Below are 20,978 nucleotides of genomic sequence, written 5' to 3' on the forward strand. Positions count from 1 at the left end.
AAAAGTAATAGAAATCACACTGAACTACACGTGCCACTTTCCTTGTGGCTCAACACTAACTTCTTGTTACTCAAATCAATTACACAAATTAGTTTAAAAAAACACAAATCACAATTCTTTACTCTCTACAAATGTCGCTTCAAGAAATAATTAAACTGGCCAATAACCAAAACATGTATAAATGTAGTGTTGTGCAATTTTGATTTTCCTGTATGTTCAGGTCTGATGAGATCTGCACCCAGGCATGTCTTGCAACATATTTCCAATTGAAGTAAATTCAGACATACATATTAAGAAGTAATGCTTCAGCTCTTATGCCATCAGAAATAACTGAAGTCTTTGCATTGGAAATAGTCTAAACGGATTTAGCCTCCATTTTGTGTTAAACTCTCGGAGACATCAAAGCCAGACAGTGCAGGCAACCATATATCTGAAGCAGGTATGCAACACAAAAATCATTATGATCTTGAAATGGCAAGTTCACAGCTGTCCCTACAGAACTAACATGCAGCTAGAGAAAAGCCTTGGCATTACTGGCACATGAAGAAATGATAAACGCCCTGGTGGCGGTGGCAGCAGCTGCAGACGCTAAATACAGACGTAAGACACAAACGTTGCCTCTACCAATGTTGACCATTGAGATACATTGTCAAAGCTGGCATTGCACTTGCAGAGCAAATTTGTTTAAAGGGTTCATGTAGTTGATCTGTTGACCGCAGTAATGCAAAGTGATAATAGCCCATTAAAGGCTAGAACCTAATGGGATTGCCTGTTAGCTACAATTAATCAGTGCAGTATCCCATTTCCTCAGAAAGGAATGGTACAGCTGATTAAAGGCCCCATCATAAAATGAGTCTGCCTGTCCGTTGAACTGTAATGTGATTGATATGGACACCTCACAGCTTCAGTGTGCAAGGCCACTTATGGTATTTATTTAGTAGATACAATGGTTTCAAATGAAATTGTTCCATTAAGGACATTTATGTGTGAAGTAAATATACTTAAAGCATAGCACTTCAGAGAATAGGTGCAAGGTATGCGTTAATTGAAAGCAGAACGATTGTGTATGTATGGCTAATTGTAAATTATCTCCCTGCGCAAAGTTGACATTTAATCATTTACGTCTGGTGTCAGTCACCACTTGAACAAACTGAATCACTCTGACTGCTAATAGAAAGCCATCTCAATTAGGCTGTCGGCTAATGCCACATAATGAATCCCGGATCCATTCAGCCTGGCTCTGTGAAGTAGGAATGCAGAAAAACCGCTTGATATGTGTGCATTAGCAGAGGTGGATCTGAGACTGGCACAGATGCTCATTAGAAGTCCATGTGAACTTTGAAACACTGCAAAACATCGGGCCTCATTACGAGGTGGGCGGTAAGGGATTACCGGCACCGGTAAGGGCACCGGTGCCGGTAATCCCTTACTGCCCTACTACGAGTTCCCTTTGCGGGTCCTTCCTTAATGCCTAAAAGGGATCAATTTGTGGTACCATTATTGCCGCCTTCCCATTGAGCCCTATGGGGGCTCAAATGGGAATGGGGAATGGCTCTGGTGAATGGGGAATTACCAGTCCCGCCGACCTCGGAATGGACCGGTAATTGCTCCATCCACCAGACTTAAGTCGGAACGATTTTGGAGGCAGCCATGGCGCTAAAAGCGCCATGGCTGCCTCCAACCTCGTAATGAGGCCCATTGTATTTGAAAGCAAGGGCTTGGGTGAACATAAAAACATTTTTTTCAAAAGCTGACAGAAGAGAGCAGTCTGGCTGAATCCAGAGAGAACATTGAATACATCAAAAGGCGGGAACTTGCAGTTGGACATATGCCAGGGAAATAAGGTTCCAATGCATAATTTCCTTCTGGGTCTCTGATGAGACATGTCCCTAGGTAGGGTGTCTCATCAGAAATCTTACTACTTTGCACAAAGCGGGTTTGGTTCCCCATCTGCCCAATCCTACCCAGTCAGGATGTCTGGTGCAATGTGCATGCAGTTTACAGTGATGGCGCCCTGGCACCAGTGGTATGAATAAGGAGTATTCTGTGGGGTGGCAGCCACATTCTCAGGTCTGATTGGGGTCCCTTATTTCAGCATTATCTATATCTTTTTTTTTTTTACATACAAAGATCAAGGGCAGAATTGGTACTTTTTCCAGATAAAGGTCTCTGTGGGCCAATGTAGAGGCTCTGCCGAGATCCAGCCATTCTCATATATGCACGCACTGCATACACTCATTAAAAATAAATAGAGATATTATCAAGGACAGTAATCAGAAATGCCTTAGCCGACTATTGAGCTGCAGTTAAGTGAAAGGCCAAAATCTAAACTGCACATAGAATGGTACAGATGTCTCCGGTTATAAGTGAGGGGGTCGGGCGGAGGGGTAGGGATGGCGATCAAATAAGAGCCTAGGTCCCTGTCTCTTGTTGCTGGTGTGAGCATAAGAGCTCAGGATGCAGCCATCCTAAACCATGATATGATATGAAATGATATGATATGATATGGCATTTATACAACGCCTATACACAAGTGTTTCAAGGCGCCACAAGGCACGGGAGGGGGAACAGAGGGAAGACAGGCAACAATCCTACTAGTCCAGGTGACATTCAGATTGTGCAAGTGCATGGGAAGGGGAAGGAGGGAAGTGCGGTGGGGGAAGGGGGAGGGGACAGTGCAGTGAATGGGATAAAAAATAAATAACAAGAGTAAAAGTACGGCGAGCAGGAGGCAAGTGCAAGGGTAAGTGCAAACATCAGGTGTCAAGTGCTGGTGGTGGGACTGTAGGGATACAGAAAACAGTCCCTAAGTGCCAGGAAGGCAGTGCAGGAGTGCGACTGGTGGGGGAGGGTACCTGGGCCCGAGATCAGAGGGTGGCCAGGTAACCAGTGCAATTTTAGTTTCAGCCAGGAAGTCAGCAGGGGAGAGGAGGGGAGAAAGCAAAAGCAAAGAGAAAGGTTTTGAGGTTCTTCCAGAACCAGAGATGATTCTCCTCAAGTTTCAGGGATGCAGGGAGGCTGTTCCAGAGGGAGGACCAAGCCGAAGAAAGAGATCTACCACCACCTTGTTGCTTGGAGAAGCGACTGGCCCTGAGGGAGTTGGAGGCGGATGAGCGAAGAGCTCGAGAAGGAAGATATTTAGGAAGATAGAGTTGAAGGTATTGAGGCCCCAGGCCCCAGAAGGCCTTATGGACAATTCAGAGGGTTGTGAACTTAATCCTTGCAGCCACTGGGAGCCAGAGCAGAGATTTCAGTCCTGGAGAGATACGATCCCTGGGCTTGAGGCCAAGGACAAGTCTCGCAGTTCTGTTGTGGATGAGTTGCAGAAGGCGCAGAGAAGAAACAGGCAGATTTAGAAAGAGGCTGTTGCAATAGTCCAGTCTAGAGAGAACCATGGCTCTGGAGAGAGTGAGCTTCTGGGGGAAGGAGAGGAAAGGAAGAATGCCTCTGAGGAGGTGCAGCTGGTAGTGTGACTTCTTAGAGACGTCAGAGATGTGAGGAGAGAAGGAGAGTGTGGAGTCGAAGATGAGCCCAAGGTTTTCAGCCTCACAGGTAGGACCAGAAAGAGGGCCAAGAGAGTCTGGCCAGAGGGTGACAGGAAAGGAGAGAATGGGTGTGCCAATGAGGAGAATTTCGGTGTTACTGGCATTACGGCAGAGATCATTTGCGGTACACCACTCCTGGATGGCAGACAGACCATCAGAGATGAGAGAGGGAGAAGAGATTGCTGAGGGTAGCCTGAAAATGAGCTGAGTGTCATCCGCATAGCACTGGAAGTTGGGACAGAGCGCACCAATGTGGTGGGCAAGAAGTGACAGGTATTGGTTGAACAGCCAGGAAGAGAGGTTAGACCCCTGGGGAACACCTCAGGTAGAGATGGAGATAGAGGAGAGGAAGGACCCAAGTTGAACCTGGGAGGGTCGATCAGAGAGGAAAGAAGTCAGCCATGCCAGGGCCTGACCGGTGATCCCCAGGTTGCCACAGAAACAGTTGAGCAGGATGGCATGGTTGACCGTGTCAAAGACAGAGGAGGGATCAACTAAGATGAGGACATAGGGGGTGTTGGAATCGAGGTTGGAGAACAGGTCTTCACGGATGTTCAGGGGAGCAGTTTCCATGCTTCTGGCAGCTCTGAAGCCAGACCGATGAGGCAATAGTTAGCTGGGCAGGATGGGTCGGCAGAGGGTTTCTTAAGAAGAGAGTGCACAAGCGAGTGCTTCAGGGTGGAAGGGAAGACTGCAGTGGTGAAGGAGTGGTTGCAGAAGTCAGCCAGGGCAGGAGCCAGGGAGTCAATGTGGTCCTTGATGGTTTTGGAAGAACAGGGATGAACCTGTTTTGACAAGACTTTCATAGATCCAACTTGTCTAGAAACCTTGTCTAGAGAGAAAAGGGTAAAGGCAGAGAAGGAGGGGGGGAGAGGTGGCGAAGAAGGGCCATATGATGAACAGGAAGTAGAGGGAGGAAGGGGAGATGAGGAGAGAGAGGACAGGATGTCCTGTGTTATAGAGATGAACTGAGAAGCCAGTGGCGTGCAGAGGGCCTGGGAAGGGACAGGAGAGGTAGAGACTGTGGCAAGATTGGCCAGTTCCTTGCAGTTTTTAAAGAGTTCAGCCGAGTTGTTAGATGCCGCAGAGATTCAGGCTTGGATGTGAGCCCTCTTCTTGGTGCAGACAGAGATCCGGTATTGCCTTTGGAGCAGGCGGCAGGCCAGATTGTCAGAGGATGTACATGAAACATGCCATTTCCTCTCAGCCACCCTGCACTTGCGTTTAAGGGTGAGGAGGTCTGAGTCGTACCAGGAGTTGCATTTGGCTTTGGGCTTCAGGCGGATCCTCATGACGGGGGCAAGAACATCAAGAGTATCAGATATAGCAGAGTGGAGCATGGAAAGGGCTGTGTCAGGGTGTGAGTCAGCCAAAGAGGCTTGGGGGGTGAGAAGGTGGCAGCAAAAGCCTCAACTGACACACGCTTCATGGGTCGGATGACCGAGAAGGTGGGTGGCAGTGATGGAGTTGGCTTGTCCTGAGGGGTAGAGAGGGTGACCTGGGAGGAAAGGAGAATATGATCACTCCAGGAGAGACGAGTGGTGAGAGGGTAGAAAGGGGAAGGTCTGAGGAGATCAGAACATCCAGAGTGTGCCCTGCAGAGTCGGGCCAGAGGGGAGAATAGAGAGTGAGAGAGAGTCACAAAGGTCACGAAAGAGTCCAGAGGAAGTACAGGAAGAATCCAGGTGGATGTTGAAGTCTCCAAGAAGGAGGAGTTGAGTGGTCGAGACTAGGAGGGAAGAGGAGAGGTCCGCCCACTCAGAGAGGAAGGAGGAGATCTGACCAGGTGGCCGGTAGATAGTAGCCACAGTAAGGGAATGGCTAGGAGAGAGAGAGAGAGTCTGCTGATGAGGCATTTGGAAGAGGAGTATGCCTGCATAGGAAAGACAGAGGCAGGAATCCACTTGGGGAAGATCAGGGCTACACCCCCTCCGGAACGGTTGGACTTGGGCACAGAGAGGATCTTGTAGCCATCAGGGAGGAAAGTGTCAAAGCTCGTGACAGAGCTGGCCGTGGTGACCATGGTGCGGGAGAGAGAGCTGTATGGTGGCAGATGTTTTTGCAAAGATGTGGCCAGTTCCACTTCATGGGAAAAGGGACAGACAAAATGTTGGGCTTCATGTTATAATGGGGAGAGTCCCCTAAGGTTGGGAGGAAACAATGGGTGAGCATTGAGCAGTGGAGAAGAATGCAGTGGGAAAATGATTCCCTTTCAGTTCAACCTTAAAGGGAATGATAAAGTGGATAACACAACAATATAATAGGTGTAGCCTAGGGAAAGGACTGCACACAAACAAGAGAGAAAAAAATAAATTAAATAAAATGAGAAAAATTGATCAAAGAATGAGTCTGGCAAAAGGATGAAAGCAGGGGCCCAATAACAGATTGGGTGAGGTAATTAATATGGAAAAAAGGGGAAAGCTCTGATCTAGAGAGGTGGCTATGGGGGGTTGTGGGGCCATTTAGTTGGTGTTGTGAGTGCGCAAACAGTAGCCCCGGCGGGGGTGGGAGTAGGCTTGCTCTGCTACGAGATTGTTTAATGGTCCTTAGATGTATTGCCAGAGTTAAAGCAAATCGGTGTGGCCACTGACTCTCTCACACAGCCACACCTCAATCAATTTAAACAGAAGTGTGTCAACCAGATGCTACCGGTGTTTCTAGGCGCGACCTATCAGGTTAAACAATAGGCAGGTTAATGTCCTTTTCAGTATCCATGCATGCTCATTACTCCTTCTGCCTCCCACTCTCTTCTGAGCATGAATTCCCCACTTACCGTGCTTCATATGATATTTCCTGTGCACTGTATTGCCTCCACCTATCACATTAGTGTGGAAAGAGACCTATTTTATGTATTTATTTATTTATTGGGCATTTATAATGTGCCTATGCACAATATGTTTCACCTATATAGGTGGGATGGCTGGTGTGCAGCACATGTATGCACCTGTTTGAATCAACTTATGTATATCATTACTCATAGTGACAGTCTACCATGAGTTACATTGCATTTGATGTGGGTCTCAGTGGGAGGTCTAGCTTTCTGGTTTGGTTAAGCAGCCACAATACATTTTAACTCACCCATGGGAACCTCTGTGGAAGATGTATTCTACCTCGATCTGAGCTTTGGCAATGGTGAGGGATCATGAGAGACGAAGTCTTAAACATCTGGAGAGCTGCCAGTTGCAGACCTTCAGTGTAGAAGGAAACCACCAGCTACTGTGACAACACCTTGTCAGAGGTTTAATGTTGCTGGTGTGGTGGACCGACTGGTCTTAATAGATGTAGGCACACGACCAGCACCATTAAGTATCGCTCACTAAGATCTAAACAAACAGGTCCCCGACAAGGAAAACAAGCAAGGCAGCAGCCTCTGGATCCCCCCTGTGGGTAACGATAGCTGATTGGCCTAGAAAATAAATGCATGGAGAATCTGCATCTCTTTCTACTTTCTGTCATTCTCCTGTAGCTGGATCCACATGGGGCCCCAATCCAACTATTGGCTCATACAGAACTACCTCGCGTCTGTCTGTGTGTCTATCTGCCTGCCTGGCTGTCGCTACTCTGTCTCAAGTAGCCCTCCTGAGCAGTCAAGGACCCATGCTTTGGTGCTTTGAGAAGCATGAATGGTGTAGCTGACCAAGACCAAGCGCCCGTTCCATAGGGTGGCACAGAGTCACAGAGTCTCTCACCTACTCCCTGCAGAGGAACTCTGCCTTCTTCCCACTCTCTCCAACCCTCCAAAACCTCAAGCACCCTCTTCCTCTCATAGGTTCAGCTCTTATTCTCTCTTCATACAGGCTCCACCCCCTTGACTAAAGTCACCAATCCCTGCTCCGCAAACACACCCAGACTGGTCCCTTCTAATATGTTTGACTATTGCTGGGGAAAATGGAACCACTTAGTGATTGAACAGCAGAAGGCCTGATGGAGCCCAGGCTGTGGGTCAAACCTGCTCTTTCAAATTTGCACTGAATGTTGTTCCAAAGTTTTGCAGGCACATTGGAAGGTTCCCTCACACATATCATGATGCACACATGGCTGCTATTACGTGGTTCTGCAACCTTGGGCTCTGCGGATGCTTTGGACTACATCTCCCATCAGCTCTTCCAAGAATAAACAATGATAGGGGTCCGGGTAATTGTGCTCCAACATATCTCAAGGGTCACAGGTCGCAGACCCCTGTGCTGGTACGTCTGAAAGGAGCTGGTTACACAGATCCCTTTCAATGTGTATGCCCTTTCAACACTAAGGCATATCGCACATGTGCATGGTTTCATGACAGACTTTACTGCATGCATGTGGTGACCAAGTCGTTCCCCTGCTTCCCAGAAGGTATATGCACCTTTCATAGATCACTGTAGTTAACTGCAGAGCATCTTGACATTCCCCTAACAATAGTCCCCTTCTGTCTGCATGCCCAGGATCAAAAGGTGCAGCATCCCTGGAGACCCCATCAGTTCTGATCTACAGGTGCACTGTGATAGAACACCGACGAGCATTTCATCACCACACGAGCTATTGAACATTGTCAATCGTCCCATGTCATTCTTTTCGCAATACATGTCATCATTTGGATGCATTTCTTAATATGTATAGTCTTAGGGAAGATTTAGTTATTTCATAAAATATGAAGTGTTTGTTCAAAATGTAATGCCTTCACCGATATGTATATACCCGTTTACCATTACAAACTTTCGTAGCACTGGTATTACCTGCCTGGGATAAAATGTCATTTGTTTGGTAAGTTTGTTCTCTTGCCTAGTGTGGGGTTCCCAATACTGCCAGCATGCTCGGACTGGCCTGTAGGGCAATAGGGCAATGCCCGAACTGTAGGCCCAACTTGCAAGTGTGGCCAACATTTTGGCCAAAGTGGGCCAGTTTGATGAGTTGCTTCACTTTTTAACCAGTGTTACTGAACAAATATTCTTTAAAATCACTATTTGTAACACATTTTCCCTGCAAAAAATCACTCTTAGGTACTTCTCAAGTAGACTGTCAGAAAAGGAATGATTTGCCATTTCGACTCTGGGCCACTTTTCTATAGGTGCCCAAGCCAATTGCATGCCCCAGTGTGATCCTGCTGCCCAGTATCAGTGGTTAAGTGGAGGCCCCTCCTAATTTATTTCAGCGCATCCTCTCCCTACTCAGGCCACCTGCCCTTTACTATGCAAAGAGTGAGACCCCTCCTCCAGTTGCATCTTAGACGTGTGGGACTAAAACTCGCATTCTTCACCAGGCGTCACATTACCTAACATTTGGATCAGTGCTAAAATGTGAACAAAATGCTGAGATAGTACAGAATGTAGCATACATGTTTTCTATCTAAGAACCTCGTCTTCAACGAAGGACAGCTAGGTCCACATGAGGGGTGGGTGAATGTGCTCAATTTTGCTTTGCCAGAAAATTGCAAGATTCTACACTAAATTCACCCGATCCACCAATTTCGTCTGCAGAGCGGAATTGGCAGCTTGTGGCCTCCTCCTGCCCAAAATGTCCTTTTTCAAAATGTTTGTTTTTTTGAAAAACGAAATTTTGGGTGTTTTGCCCCTTGCATTTTTTTTGTGTGTTTCAGGACCCACAAAAACGAAACTTAGGGCAGAATGAAATTTTCACATAAAAAATCGCCAAAACATGTGGCGCGGAAGGGAGAAAAACGGCCACTCGGTGGAACGGAATTGTTGGCGAATTTCACCACTTACATTTCGCCAGCAGTAATTGAGTCTACCCCCAGTACACCGCCCACTCCCTACCGAACACGAGACTGGGTGATCTGCTCCCACCCTCTGCTTTCTCCCCTGGTTGCTTGTAGGTGCCTTGCTGCCAAATTGTCCACCCCTTCCCCTGTTGTAGCGCCCCACTCCCTAGTATTGTTCCTTTGTGATCTGCTTCCCTGGGTTTACTTCTCCCTGTGACTCCCTGAAGGTAAATCCAATGACCCCAGTAATAATAATCTAAAAACTGTTGCACTTGTGCGAGAACTGCTTGTGCACTAAGTGTGCTGTATAAGAAACAAGAAACAGGTTTGCTACATTTCTTTTTTATTTTATGCATGAAACGTACTAAATAACATCTTTAAATGATACCGATTGGGGCTAGTCCTGTTTGCTTCATTCCATAGTCTCGGTAGGATAGCTCAGGGGCAACGTGACAACGCAGAGCAACACAGGTTCGATCCCCGGGTTCACGGCTTAGAAACCTCTGGGTAGTAAGCGTGTTATAAATAACCAGTTACAATTACATACTTTCAAAGCAGCAAAATTGAGGGCCGGTTTTTGATATTCTAGCCCCTCCCTGAGCAATAGTTTGAACATTCCACCGCTCAGCTGAGGTACTCTTTTGCTCAGGCTCATTAGAAAGGTAGGCAAAAAGTGGGCCCCAGGCACCTTGTGGACACACAAATTCATAGTCATTACTGTAATTGCAACCTTTATCACCTAGTCTCTGTGTAGCAGGTTTGTACCCAAACTTTCTTACACTGTTGTAGGGTGTTCCGTGTAAGTGGCCCGGGTATTTAGCAAGCCTCCCTGAACACGCTACCCCCTTTAACACGTGTACTCCCATCCCTTAACGTTCTGTTCAGCCAATCAGGCTTCCCCACTTTAACCCATGCTCCTCCCTCTTCCCATTCCTTTGAAGGAGCTTGCCACCTTCTGCCCCCAACTTCATCTTGACCATACAAGCAGTCTTGCCTCATTTTCCTGTCTGCCTTTGCCACCTTCCTCCCTGGCACTTCTGGTCCCCTCCCTACCTCACCGTGGCTGCCTTCCACCGACGCCCCCACCTAATACACATTTTTCATCGGCCTCAGGCTGTGAACAGCAGCACAGTAAATAACTGTGCGTTAATGCCAGCGAGATTAATACCCAAGCTGCTAAAGGCAGCCCTGGAAAATTGGTGGACCTTGTAGGCAAACGCATTTATTGCTTCTCCTCCACACAGCCAGGAATTTGTAGTTCCAAAATTGCAGGCACTCGACAGGATGTTATAGTAAGTTTAGTCTAAATGGCATCCAAGACATTGGGGCTCATTATGAGTTCCCTGGTACCCTGCCGGTAATTCTAGTGGCATACCAGGGAACTACCGTACCGTCTCTGCCGGCATATTTCCCAGTGTTACCCGGATATTATGGGTGGCGGAGATGCCTGGAACTCCCTATTGCATGGAGTCCCATAGCACTCCATGGGATTGGGTTGCCTGAATCACGGCACTGTTAGTAATGGTGCTGGTGATTCAGGCATTTATCTGCCCATAAGGGCCTGATCTACCGGCAAGTCAGGAATGCCAGTAGATCAGAGCCTCTACCGGCAGACTTGTAGTTTAGGAACACGTTATTACCGGCACCTTATTTCCAGACTGGCAAACCTGTAATGAGGCCAATTGACTCTGGAGGGCATGCTCCAATCCATATGTTCTATGTTTTTAAAATGCAGGTGCACTCAAAATCATTATCTATGGTCATAGCCTCCAGCAACCTTTTACCTGATACCTTGGAGAGTTAGGATTCCTTCACTTGCCTTGGATTTGTCCTACCTACCAGTCCCTAGAACACAGGTGAGATATATTGACAATACTTAGGAAACTGGGACAAGGTTGACAGGCCAAGCAAGTTATCCTCCTGGGGCCTTAACTGTTCAGGATGGTAGGCAGAAGAAGCCATCAAATGATAAGCAGGAGCGCATCGTGGTGCATATACACCATTTAGGAGAGCTGCAATACAAGAAGATAATCACACATTGCAGAACATTGATAAGAAGGTGCTATTTGTAAATTGTGTTTTGTTGGCTATGCAAACAAAACCGCTTTCCCCAGATCGTGACAAAACAGAACATACTATGCGGTGTATACGGAGAGGATGGAACAGGTGTGGGCTTGTTGCAGGCACTGCAAGAATCACCATATCAACAAGCTGAACTTGGCCTATGACCAAACTTGTGGAAGGGTTATGAGAAACAAGGAAGCATGCAGTGAATTTCGGTTTTCCTGGAATTCTCCCTCTTGTAGAAGAGAGGCAATACAAGTACCACATCATGACGTCAAATTCAGTGTATGGGGCAACAGCTGGCAGTATGGCTAGATTCTCTCATAGCTGTTTATATAAATCAAAGTGGGATCAAGGAAAGGACATTAGCATTTGGTAAATATCCATTGGGTACATTTTCCGAGACAAATAGTAGTTACGATAACTTGATAATAGTGTTTGGGGTTATGCGTTGCTGTGAAGAGTTTGATTTAGCATTTTCTGCCCTCGCCTTGAAATTTGAAGAGACGTACTGCCCTGAAGCAAATATGCCTCTAAAGATGGGCCACTGGTAACTATAGGATGTTAAGGACAATTCCCCAAAGGGAAAAATACTTTTCATGGGGTTCTTCCCTTCCTCCCCAGGGAAATATTCAGTCAAACCGGAATTAGAGGCTGGCAGCCAGGAGTTTGCTAGTATGTAGATAGCATCATGCTAAGAAACATATCAGAGCTAGACCCCACTGTGGCCCCCAGCTGGTGACATTTTCCCACCATTTTTAAAAATAATTGCACTGACCATTTGATTATTTTGGAAGAAAACAGATTACTTTATTCGAAGTCAGTTTACGGGTGGTCCAATCCTTGCCTAGGCCCTAAGGGGACCTGGTCCTGAGCACAATTCTGGGTGACCCTTTGCCATTCCCGAGCTTCAACCAAACTGGTGAACTCAGTTACTTCCGGTTTTGGTTCGTCTGGGTCAAGCCTGCTTCTGGTAGCTTTTCTAACAGGGTAACTCCCATACCCTTGTATGGAGCGAAAACCCAGGGCCACTACAGTTGTTAATGATAATGATGGGTTATTTATATAGCGCCTTTATCCAAAGCGCTTTACAGAGCACATATTTACATACAATATCACCCAACTGAAATTGGTACCAGACATTGGTGCCAGTTTTTGAGGAGTACAACTGTCAGTAAGGGTGTCAGTGCGCGCCAACCCCACCCTGGCTCCTGCATCCAATGGGTAATGCTCACAGCTAGCATCCGCAGAGTGATTCCTCCCGAGCCACGACAGCCCCATATCTCCATCCTGTGACTGATAAAAGAAGAACAGTTAGGGACCCTAGTACCCTATGCTGAAAGAAAAACAGAACAGTTAATACAAAACATGCACGAACAAACAGTCACCTTTTATTCCTTGGAGTGGGTTGATGGGTGCTGCTTACAGAGCCAAATAGAGCCCCTCTCTGTCGTGGTCAGGAATTTCAAATTCAATTTCAAGTTCCTCCCTCCCCCACAGGCCGGAAGCAGGTCTCTGCGGGCCCAGGAAGGGAACAGCATTTCCCTTTCCGCCTCCCTTGGAGGAGTGGAGGTGGAGCAGACACAGGGGGGCAGAGGGTCAGCCGGCTATGCCAGCCGCCCCTCTAGCGCCCCTGCATAGGCTGGGGCAACTTCTTATCTGAGGTAGCCTCCACTACTGTGGCCCCCCCCACCTGGTGAAATGTTCTTACTATTTTTTTAAATAATTGCACAGACCATTATATTGGTTTGGGAGAAAACTGATCACTTCATTCAGAGTCAGCCTACGGGCGGTCCCAGCCTTGCCCAGGCCCCAATGGGACCTGCTCCTAAACACATTTTCGGGTGGCCCATTGCCATTCTTGGTCTATGTCCAAACCGGTGAACCCTCACTTCGGTTTAATGTCTTTCCGGGTGACACAGTCACTTCCGGTTTTAGTTCTTCCAGGCAACGCCTGCCTCTAGTAGCCTTTCTACCAGTGTAACTCCCATACCCTTGTATGGAGCAAAAACCCAGGGTCACTGCAGTGTTGAAGAGTCCAACTGTCCATGTCATTGCCCGTCGACCCCACCCTAGCTCCTGCAGCAAGCGGGTAATGCTCATGGTTCGCATCCGCAGCATAATTCATCCTCAGCCAGGACCGTCCTCTAACTCTGCCACACTTTGAAGGTGCCCCCACACAAACCCTAATGCCCCCACCTTTTGCTTACATACTCACCTTAGTCTTAATCGCAACCTGCTCTCCGAAGGGCCTCAAAAACATCTAGGAGAAAAACATTGTGGCCATTGTCTGATAAGTGCACTGCATCTTGTGCGAAATTGATGGGGTCCTTCTCCCCAAGTATCCTATGCCTGACAAAACCCAGGCCCTTCACCTGCATACATTTTTCCATAGCCTTGTAGATCCTCTTTCTAGATTTATCCACAGCAGAGCTGTACTCTGCTACTAGCCATTCCCTCCTAGATATTATTTCTGGCAAAAAATGTCAGTGCCAACCAACATTGGGCCCAGGATTTTTGCTCAGTAGCTGCCCCCTGCCTATGATGGCAATGTTGTTACCCCCAGGTGGATCACCAAAACATTGGGAGCTGTGTGAGGAATTCGACCATCTGCATGGGGAGTGTCTGCTCATCTGGGCTTTTTTGAAGTTTTGTAATTAAAATGAATGATGGGAGATGAACCTCTGAAAATGTGTTGGGCTAATCCGCACCCATTTTCCTATGCTCGCCGCACAACAAACACATAATCAAGTGTACTCTGGCCCCCTGTCACATTTAGCTGGAAGTGACAGCCACAGGTACATCAAAGCATCTCTGAAGGGGGAAGGCAACACCTTCCTCCGGCCATGGCCAGACTAATTAAAATATCAAAGGCTTCATGGATCTGCCCAGTTATGTTGTCAAACTTCTGTGCCGTGGCAGCGCATACTGATGAGAGTTAAATGAAAACAGGCCTGCGAAGAGGCCTGATCTCAGAATTGACAAAAAGGGACAGGAAACACACACACCTCTTTGATATGCAATGTGTCAGCTTCAGGCTAGCTCCCACCCCTCTGTCTGAAGGGCCGGGAATGTCATGTCTGGGACAACTGTTTACAGTAGGCAACACCTGCAGGGAACCCCCTTTCACAGGGAAGAAGTAAGCAATTTATGGAGACTCTGTTTTAGCCACAAACTTCAAGGGAGACCTGTGTTTTGATCAGGAGTCAAAGGAGTTCAATTAACCAGAGAGACACATTGATCCACAACAGACAGGAAGATGGGTGGGACTTAATAGTACATGTGGTCACCCCTTACCTTTCCTGTTGCAAAGTACTGCGGTTATGATCTCACCCATAACAGAAGATTGTTGGTGGGGACCCAGGATTGGTTAATTAAGTAGGCTTAGCCTGCACCAATCACTGGGGCCCATTTGGCTTTAAAGATGGCTGAGCCCCTCACTTAGCAGATCGTCCAGCAACTTCAAAAGGAGTAAGAAGAAGGACTAATTTGTACCCTGGCTGAAGGTGCAGTCTTCCTTGCAGCTTCCGCCAGTGAAAGAAGGCCAGGATTTACAGGAGGGAGGCAAGATCCCTCCTCTAAACATCTCCCAGAGGGAGATACCAACCTCAGAGGACACGTCCAGCAGCCCCAGCCAGCATACAGTGTGCCCTTCTAGGTTCTGCCAGCAAGCTTCCTAGGTGGGAAGTGCCAGCAAGTCTCTGAACAAAGGACAAGACCGTTGTCTGCAAACACTCTCCTCAGCTTTGGGCAGTCCATTTTAAAGGACGACATGAGCCCTGCGAAGAAGATTGGAGGAGTGTCACAACAAGTTTCAACCAGCGTTCATCTCTTAAGGACATTTTTGAGGCAGTCGAGCCCTTGAACTGCGACCCGCTGCGCCACTGACTGTTGTCACGCTACAGTCACTAAAGACTTCAGAGACACCTCTACCAGCGTTCCAGATCTGCCAACCAGCACATAGACAATGATTATTGATCCCCAGCCGCCGTGTAGGCCAGCCTGCAGCCGTCCAACCAGCCTTGCTTGCCGAACTGCCTGCCGCCTGATACCTGCAGCTGTCTCCCATCTTGAACTCTGTCACAGGAGCTGCAAAGCGTCCTGGAACCGGTTTGATGCTGTCGGGCATCAAGATCATCTCAAGCACAAGGTACATTGTGGTTCTGACTTCCTGGTCCTTCTCCAAAGGCCCTTAGTGACATGTACGACCCCTAGCTCACTTCATGCTGAATCCAAATAACCTTCAACAAGTTAAGTCTGATTTCTTTACCGGCTACCCTCCTGTCTGTATCCCGAGTGCTTCCATTTCCTTTGTGAAACTGTCTGACCTCTATCTTCCTTTACAGGGTGGGTTGTATTTTGTAGTGTGCTAGAACTGTCTGTTGTAATAATAATAAGGTAGATATTTTGATACAACCCTTTAGTCATAGGGTAATAATTGTATTTTCGCTGTGTTGCAACTAACCAACGATCCACGACCTTGCGGAGATAAACCTGCCGTTTCATCCATGTTACCAAAATTGGACAAGGAGGTTTATAATTTACTTGTGTTTGCAATCTGTTCGCATCCCTTCTGGTGTACTAGAGGCGTGGGGCTGATTGATGGTTTAGAAACCGAAATTCATCAAATGACCACTAGTGCCCCGGATTTTAATTCGTCACAAGCTGTCATCCTCCCCAAATGCCCTCAAACCACTCACCAAGGTTGCCCATTGTATGCCTGGTAGTCCCAGCCAAACCATCTCTGTGTTCCTCAGTCCCACGTTGCCACCTCTCCAAGGCTCTCTTTGCTCTTGTGATAAAGGAATGCCCAATGAGCCAAACCTTACCACCTTTTGGGGCAATGAAACGCGTTAAACAACATTTAGTACTGACAGGACATCTCACTTCACCTCATCACCCCCACACTTCCATCTCAACTGTACTGCACACACATTGCACACCTCTTCCATATCATGCAAGTCATCAGATTTACATATGTACATTGCAAGAATCGGTGTTTGACATCCTCCTGCTCGCGGCGGCAGTGCAACCAGCCTACAACTGCGCCAAGTTTCCCCCTGCTTCTATGCTATCCGGGCAAATATACAGCCTGTACCTGTCAGACTCCCATATGACCAACATTTGTATGTCTGACCCCAACACCACATGCTGAAAGGCGGTCATGGTGGCCCCGATCCTAAATGAATGCAAAGACCAACCTTCTCATTGAAATCCTGCCTTTAGTAAAGATGCTGCTAAGGCTTTCCTAAACTGAAAAAGCGTCAGCGGTTAACCATCCTCAGGCACTAACAGATATGACCCGTTGGCCGGTCTATTGTCCAAGTACTGAGAGAGCAGCCTGGTAGGGCAACTATGCACAACCGTGGAACTGTTCAATGTTATAAACTTCCCTTTTGCTTTCTGATATATCTTGGACTTCCTCACTTTGATCACTATTCCCGTGATAGTGAAGGAAACATCGCCCAGCAACCGTGCCCTTCCTATCCTGTCCCCTTTACTGCGCGCAACTAGTTCTCTGACCCCAAATGAGGCAATTGCAAAAGCTGACCTGAACAGCGCTGCCTCAAAAGCACCATAGCACACAGCAGGCAATGCCACCAATAGCTTGGTAAATACCTCTAAATCTATGGGCCGGCAGCCATGCCTATTTGGTGCCTCCAATCCCCAGCCCATGAGAGCCACATACACTGAAAAACCCTTTGTGGGATGCTTCTTTCCATTTAGTTTGCTGTAAAATGCCACGGCCGCCAGGTGAGCAGCCACCCAACACTTGGCTCCACCCTCTTTGTGCGCCCAAGTTACAAACTCTAGGCTTGCTTTCCCAATGAGTTGGTCGCACACTCACTCTCCCCTGATACCTTCAAGAACCTACTGTAGCTATGCAGGTACCTGGACCTTACTCCTTGTGTGAGCGACTGATCCATGAGATCCCATAGCGTCCAGTCCATGACACCAGTTGCCACCACTCCATCTAGAAAGCTCTCCCTGTCTCCTGTCCCTGGTGGAGGGCGTTCTGAAACTTGTTGCACTGAAAACTAGAAGGAGTGTCAGCTGTGGTGTTAACAATACCTTGAACATGATGAGCCCTAAACTCAATGTTCTGATGCAGGTATGTTTCTACCATCTTGGTGTCAGGAATTCTCAGGAATGTCAACACCTCACTTGGCCTTGGGTCTTCTGAGGCACCATGGGAACATTCAGATGAGCCCTCAGGTTATGGAAAGAGGCCAGCGCAACCCTGAGAACCTTTCTTTCCCACAAACAGGAAATCATCAACATAATGAATCGCACCCCCCTCTGCTCTTGCTTGCGCACTGTCCATTCTAGAAATGAACTGAAGCAGGACACCGAGCAACCAATGGGCATGCACCAATTAAAGTACATTTGACCCTTCTATTGGAACCCCAACAAGTGGAAACTATCGGGGTGCACTGGCAGGAGTCGGAAAGCCGACTCTCTTTCCACCATAGCCAGGAGTACCCCTTTGCCCATTCCTGCAACCAGGTCGATTGCTTGATCGAACGTTGTGTAAGTCACTGAACTGAACTCAGGGTCCAGCCAACCATTGTCTGAATTATCTTTTGGGTAGAACAAGTGGTGAACGAGCCTGTACTTCACTGCTTTTTCTAGGGTACTACTCGGAGGGGTGTCATGATAAAGTTGTCCATTGGTGGCAAAGCGTAATGGCCCAGTAATCTGCCTAACTTCTTCTCTTTTAAAACCTTTTCTGTCACTATCGCTGGCAGTTTTTCTGCTGATGGCAAATTTCTAGACAGCCTAACGATCATAGGGCCCTCATACGGGATGTGGAAACCATCCATGAACACCTTGTACAAAAGCTCTCCCTCATGGTCCCCATGATATTCATTCATTAGAACATGTAGCCGAGGTCTGTGCACAGGTGATGGCCCTTTCTCCCATCTAATGCTACCGAGTTCCCCTGTCCTGACCACTGGCCCTAGTTTTTCCCTGTGCCCTGTGGCAGAGTGTTGTGGGGTGGTTTGCTGCGCATTTTCACACTCACGGGTGAACTTGCACTTGCTGCCCCAATGCCACAACCTGCTGTTAAATAGTCAGCATGAGGAATTGTCTTGATGGATGCTGCCTGCCTTTTGCACCCTGCTTTCCTTGGTCAAAGGTTCGGCAAGCCTACTTTTTAATGGGAGAATTCGTGGTAAACCCTGATTGCTGGTGTGACTTACCAGTCTCACTGGCCCCTTCTTTACCTCGTGTGAATGCTACCCAGCCCTCCATGTCCTTTTGATCCCACACCATCTCCGGACCTTGGCCATCTTGTACCGAAAGTCATGGTTGTAGTCCAGCCAGCCTGTGGACCAATACCTCTGGTGCTTCTACTGTCTGTCCCTGTACTTCTACAATGGTGCTCCCTGCTCTGGGTACCTCTCCATAATAACTGCTGCTAACAATGAGAAGGTCTTGGTCCAATTCTCAATTGTTTCCTGAGGCCTGTATCTCTTTTTCCTCTTCTTATCCTCTTCTTTGCTAACCGTGATATCTCTCCTACCATGTCCACAAATAACAATGAGAATATGTTTGTTTGTTTGTTTGTTTGTTTATTTCGTATAGCGCAAAAACCAAACCCGCAGTTAGCCGGGCGCAAACACATTACAAGGATTCTTGAGAACTTGGTTACAGTTCAACAACATTATAGTCTGCATGTGCTTATACAGTTAATGCCAGGTGTTGGTAGCAAAAAGAAATAGGCGGTAGGACAGTTCAACGATGTTACAGTCTGAATATACTTGTGCAGTTGAGTGCCAGGTGTCGGAAGCATGAAAGAGCTGAGTAGCAGTCAACCACAGTTTGTAGTCCTAGTGGGATCCAGTGAGGTAGCTGGCTACTAGCAGTGGAGGTCGGGATGCCTAGTGGACAGGTTAGCAAGGGCATAGTCAGGAAGGTGTCACTCAGGACGAGTGGTTCTATTAAGGAGATTGTGTCAAAATACTCCCTCACCCAAATGCGCTCTTTTACTTGCCTGGGTATGACATGATATGATATGAAAAGTTATTTATAATGCGCTGAATACCCAGAGGTTTCTGAGCGTGGATCCAGGGATCGAACCTGTGTGGCTCGGTGTCATCTTGCTCCCAAGGCAAGCACGTTACCCCTGAGTTCTCCTCCTGGGACTATATGTCAACAACCTTAATTCCGCTGCTCATCTGGCCCACCTTTTCGTTTCCATTGTCTGCGGGCCCATTACCCCCTATCACTGATACCCCCCATGTTCAGCCCTATGTGTAATGTGGGGCTGCCACTACATGCCACCCTGGAGGCTGAAACACCCCCGACCTTAGGGGCAGACTAGGAGTGCTGTCCGAACCCACCTGTGCTTGCCATTGCAGATCAGCATCCAATAGCTCTGGTGCTCTTGGAGCCTCACCCTGTGAAGTTACTTCCCTGCAAACTACATTCACACGTGTGTCCTCTGCGATAGCAGCAGGTACTGGAGCATTCTGCTCACCGCACACACCCCTGGGACCTTCGCATGACCCAGGAGTATTTGCTAATTGCACCAAGCTCTGCATCATTGTGAACATATCAGCCATGATCCTAGCCATTCCACTACTCCCATTCTTGCGCAATAGCTCGGCTTGCACCGCGGGTGCCTCTGTCCTGCTAATGGGAGCAGGCAAAGCCACCCTTGGCTCTTCGACCCATTCGTAGTGTACCCCTTCTGGTACCACTTTATCCTGTTGGTCGTCATGGTGGCCTCTTTCTTTTAGCTTGTGCGTGAAGCACCATTTGGGTTAATGGTGGGGGTGGGGGGGGGTGTCCAGGGCGGGTACAATTGCCTCGTGCACCACTGCTGTTACAACCTTACCTTTCGGCTGCCGAGGTGCCCTCTTCTGCATTTCTGGCATATTTTCCACTCTCTAGGTTCCGTGGAGGTGTCCTTGGTGGGCACCTCAGCTGGCTCTTCCAGCAATCTCTTTGCCCAGTTTGCACCCTTGCTGAGGACCCTCTCCTGGGCAAACGCCCAGAATGCAGGTGTCACCTCCAAATTCATTGCCACATTGCCCCTTTCGATAGTGACGCTATCACTGCTGAAAAACAGGCTAAGTGATGCCTGGCTCAACACCTCTTGCCACTCTAATCACTCTTGTAATGCAAAAGGACACAATTTCACTGCAGGGTCACAACCCAGCTAGCTTGAAGCCTGTGTGTTACCCCACTCTTCTCCAATATCCCACACCACCTTACCAATGTCGTCTAAACTGTCAATGTGTGCTTGGCCACTTCACCTGGGTTGTTACCCGATACATCCCCTGACTGTTTAGTGTACCTCTCCATGATCCTCTTATCCTGTGGCAACAAACGTAACATAGCAACACTGTTAGTGTAATGTCCTCCCTCTATTGTTATTATGTGGGTGCTAAGGGCAGGCCCCCTGTCCCCTTTCTGTTGTTATGTTTGTTGTGGATTGCACCCCACGTAACGTCAAAGGCGGGGGCTAACTGCTCTTCGCACTATTTCACGCTAGATAATTAAAGACGCTGCACCTACCTCAGCCGTCTCCTTGCTTTATTGAAATACGTCATCATTGGTACTTCATTCATTGTACATCCTTGTCAAAACTTAACAGTTAGACCCCTCATAAACCTTGTTAAACCTCTATCCATCCATTTCCGCTCATGCTGCCCTCTCAAGTA

Source organism: Ambystoma mexicanum, chromosome 2q (assembly GCF_040938575.1).
Source record: "Ambystoma mexicanum isolate Mex_15411 chromosome 2q, UKY_AmexF1_1, whole genome shotgun sequence".
In the NCBI taxonomy this organism is placed as follows: domain Eukaryota; kingdom Metazoa; phylum Chordata; class Amphibia; order Caudata; family Ambystomatidae; genus Ambystoma; species Ambystoma mexicanum.